Raw genomic sequence first — 4833 nt, 5'->3', positions numbered from 1 at the left:
ATTCTCACAGTTTCTTATTTTTGCCAAAATGTAATATTGTTATACCGAACTTAAAACATACGACAATAAATAAAAAAAACTTAACATTGTTTTCATTTAATTATTTTCTCCAAGTGTAGTTTTTTAATCCGTCAATATTTCTTAATTTTTTTCTGTATGAAAATACAATTGTAGGACTTTTAACATTCACACTTCCACTCTTTACTTATTCAATTCACTCTTGTTTTTTTTACAAACTTTCTTTATTTCATGTCTGCATAGGAGATGATGATGATGATGATGTTTACAATTTCTTTCCCTCACATTTCTCTTACACATACAATTTCCATTTTCGTGTGTTGTCTGCCTACAACACATATTTTTCTTCTATTTTTGTTGTTGGTGTTGTGTAAAAACTTTATTTTTCACTTATTTTGTATTTGTGTTAACCGAAATATATTGGAATTTCTTCACTTTTGTTGTAACATGATTTTCCTTTTTTTGTTTGCTTCGATGAATGTAATTTTCGTTTCTGTTTTCAATATAGTTATGCTTGTTGGTGTTGTTGTTGTTGCTGCTCCATGCAATTGCTATTTCACTACTTGTTGTTGTTACACTACTGGTACTGCATTAAAACCTACACTCACACAAATATACACTGCCTCACTGTGTAAATATGTATATATGTTATTCCGCCCGCATCTCTTGTACCCGCTATATAACGAAGTCATTCGTTTTTACCAATTTTTGTATACGATGATACGAGTTGGTTCATCCGCTATATGTGGCTTAAAACTTAAAGAGTTGCGTTGAAACTGAGCCAGACGATCAACTTGGCAATGAGTTGAACTTTAGTTTTTGGTATAGAAAAGCTTTTATTTATGCTAAGCTTCTCAACCCAATGTAAATATGCGAGAATGGCCAGGGTTATAATTCGTATGCTATTGAGGTAGTCATCACTTGGTCATGTAGCATTTGGTACATGAATGAATAAAATTTACGGCCAATATGCTGCCAAAAGAAAACTTTCGGCCTATGGCCATTTTGGTCATGCATGACCAAGTGATGACTACCTCAACAGCATAAGAATTACCACCCTGGTGGAAGCTTTTTCTTCCACGCAGTCAGGTTTTCTAACTTTTCACAGAGAGAATGAAAACACAAGACGACGAATATTTCTCTTCTACAAAAACAACAAATGTCAACCGTATAGATGTCGCACAATGCCTGCAGCTTTAGTATTACCGACGTTGTAGGTCGAAGCGCTGTTTTGATAAATTGCATCGGCAGTTATAATTTCAAATTGTTTGCCAAAAAATTTAATGGAATGAAAACATTTATAAAAAAGAACATTTGTTACTACAAAGTAGGTTTTAAATCCAATTTTCTTTACGTTTCGTAAAGTCGGCAAAGAACTGAACTAGGTGACGCACACGCAAACTGTATGATATTTGAGAGAAGCGCCGACAAAAACTGCATGGTATTAGAAAAATTTTCCTCATGAATGCCACCTACTGACGCGATTTCGCTTCGCAGTTTCGTTCTCTTGTGTTTTTATTAGTTAATAACTACGTCTTCAATCATATTCTCTGGCAGAATATCAAAATTGGATTTTATCCCCATGGCTAGACTCTTGGGTTTTGTAGTGTCACTTGCGAAGTAAGTAAATATTTTGTCATCACTATTTTGTGAAACACAATTTTTCAAAGGAAACATGCTGCCTCGATTGAGGATAAACACATTGGCTAGCAAACGAGGGCACACCAGCATCACTAGGAAAACGAAAATAATCGGGGTGGACTTGGTAGCAGCGGGGCATTCTAAGTGATCTGTGGTATTTGAATTTTAAATTAGATTTGAAGGACTCTTATAGTGTAGGATTAATTGTTTCAAGAAATATGCATAATAAAGATACCCTAACAACTCTTTAATTTAGTAAATTCCCTGCCAACGCCTTTTGGATTTGAGAATCCCCGGAAAGCGCCATCACTATTGAGAAGTTGTAATACGCCAAGTTACTATTTTAAAGTATCGTAATTACTAGGTGTAATTTTAGCTAATATTTCGAAGGAAGCCAATAAGAGTCCCTTCAAAGTTTTTGACAAAGTACATATCAAGAGAATTCTAAAAGAATCAAGTAAAACATGATTAGATTAGATTGGACGATTAGATGGTTTTTAGATTAGAAGAAAAATATATAAATTCTTCCATGTAGAACCTTTATACGAATAAAATCATATTGAACATAATGTTTTACATTACACTAGTTTACACTGAAAATGTACATTTGATGAGAGGTGACTTTTCTTATGTATTTTGATCTGCTGAATTATAACTTTGTCATTTTTCGGTCGTTTTTCTTCTAGTTGGCCTTATTACGCCGCTAAAAACGTCATTTTTCACGATTACGTTTCTTTAATAATCCATTTTATGGAATACAAACTTTGTGAAAATTTGCTTTGGGCGATTCCCCATCAAGTTGTAGTAAAATCTGCAACAAATATGTATAATTGTATGCCTTTTTTTACTGATTTAGTTTTCACTTTAGTGAAAAAACGACAATTTTAGCGGCTAAACTCGAACTTAATACCCACCTTTAATGTAAGTATCGTATCGACTTAGTAAAAACATAATATTATAAAAGTTTCCATAAAATTGCAGGCTTCATACACCAACAAACACAAATACTTTCATGTTATCTGATACCGAAAGAGGCAATTAACGTCCAAATGCATTATATATAATTTTACAATTATTAATCGAGCTTTATGGACAGATTTAGATTAAGGAACATGATTAATAGAGTCATTAAAAAGAAAACGCCAGATACAAATCTATACACGCCTGGACTGTACATGTTTCGATTCGGGCGAATGAATCTTTCCACAGCCTTTAGTATAGATCTGGCTGGGAGAGATAACTCAATTTTGGGCTCTTTATGCTAACTCCTTAAGCTGATTACTATGTTCAGTTTTCAAGCTGAAAACCAGCTTGTTTTCACGGTTACTTTCTTTAGTTAAATAATTTAGAAATATAAAATTAGTTGCAATCAATTCCTTGGATCTTTTCCATCCATTATTTGGTAAGACTTGATCAAAATATAATCGTCTTCATAAATATATTTGTACTTTTAATTTAGTGTTTTGGTGAAAAAATCGAACATAGTACTCACCTTTAAGGTGGGTATTAAGTTCGAGTTTAGCCGCTAAAATCGTCATTTTTCACGATTACTTTTCTTTAATAATCCATTTTAAGGAATACAAACTTTGTGAAAAGTTGCTTTGGGATATTCCCCATCAAGTTATAATGAAATCTGCAACAAATATGTATAATTTTATAACCTTTTTTACTGATTTAGTTTTCACTTTAGTGAAAATTAGCGGCTAAACTCGAACTTAATACTCACCTTTATGGAGAAAACATTTTAGGGAAATTTCCTCTTACAAATTGAGTCATCTTTTCTCCCACTGTACATAATCTCTTCATATAACTACAAGTCCCTTAATCTTATTTTTATTTCGTTATGTTGCACAGTAATGCAACAACACGAAATTTAGTTTTAGAAAGCTAATTTGTTTGAATTCACCTAAGTGGTGAACACTCGAACAATGCTTTGTTTATTAATCATAATCTATTAATCATGTTCCTTAATCTAAATCTGTCCATAAAGCTCGATTAATAATTGTAAAATTAGAAACACAAATACTTTTTAGGGCAAGCTAGCTTTTTTATTGTATTAGGCACATAAAATTCTAGGACGAGTCAGCGGCAGTTCTAAGTCGATCTTGGATTTTGTAGTTTGACCACATAATAACCATCTGCCATTGGTGTACAAAAGTATCCCTATAAAAATAGACAAACATTATTTCATCCGTTTGTAAATTGATCTTACATAAAGATCAAAAGCCTTTGATGTTAGCACCTTTTATATTTATTTTCGTAGTTTATTATGATTGTAAATCTTGTAATGAATTAATAAAATCTCAATATAATCTGCCCTTTCATTTAATATTGGAATTTGGTTAGGGTAATAATAAAGAACATCGAGGGCGGTTGCACCAACAAACCAAACAATTAATATGAGATTGCGACAACCAATACAAAGTTGATCCAACATACTACCATGCAGTTACAATTGCCAAATGTTAGTTGTGCCGACAGATATCATTGATAGTTGATGGAACCACCTGCTTTCGGTTGGCAAATAATTCGGTTGAGGCAACGAATTTGTTTTCTGCATGGGTGTAGTCAAACTACAGCACTTGTGACGTATATTTCGGGATCCAGAAAACAATCCCGGGATTCAGTATTATGAAATCCCGAATCCCGGGACTTATGAAAATCGATCTATGGTAATATCACGTTTTCGTACAAAAAAACGCCTGTATCACTCATACAACTATCGTAGCAGCAGTCTCTGCGTTACCGTACTACTCAATTAATTAGGCATTTATTCAGAAATTCTGAGTTTATTTTATCGGCGTCGACATTTACAAATCAACCGACTTCGGTTTCTCATCGACTTTTGCTGGGTGCAGAAGTTGTTGTTGTAATTTTCCATGCGAAAAATAAACAAATGAATTATATAAAATAAACAAAAGAGCGGTGTAAATGTACAGTATATGTGTGAGTGAGAATAAAGAAGTATAGTGGGAATGAAGAAACGTTCAGAAGGGCAATTGAATGTATCCCAAATTTCATAAGAAAAACAGCGAAGTCGATTGGTGTTGAGAAAAAACAAAGAAAAATCTGCTCATTCAATTCCCGATATGCGTGCATCATTTTAAAAAGAAGAAGAAGCAAACAGCCTGTCAACCAGGGAAAGAAAAAGCAATGAAAAACCGGACCAGTGAA

The sequence above is a fragment of the Haematobia irritans genome, chromosome 4 (assembly GCF_050003625.1).
Source record: "Haematobia irritans isolate KBUSLIRL chromosome 4, ASM5000362v1, whole genome shotgun sequence".
NCBI lineage: Eukaryota > Metazoa > Arthropoda > Insecta > Diptera > Muscidae > Haematobia > Haematobia irritans.
This window is presented reverse-complemented; position numbering follows the sequence as displayed.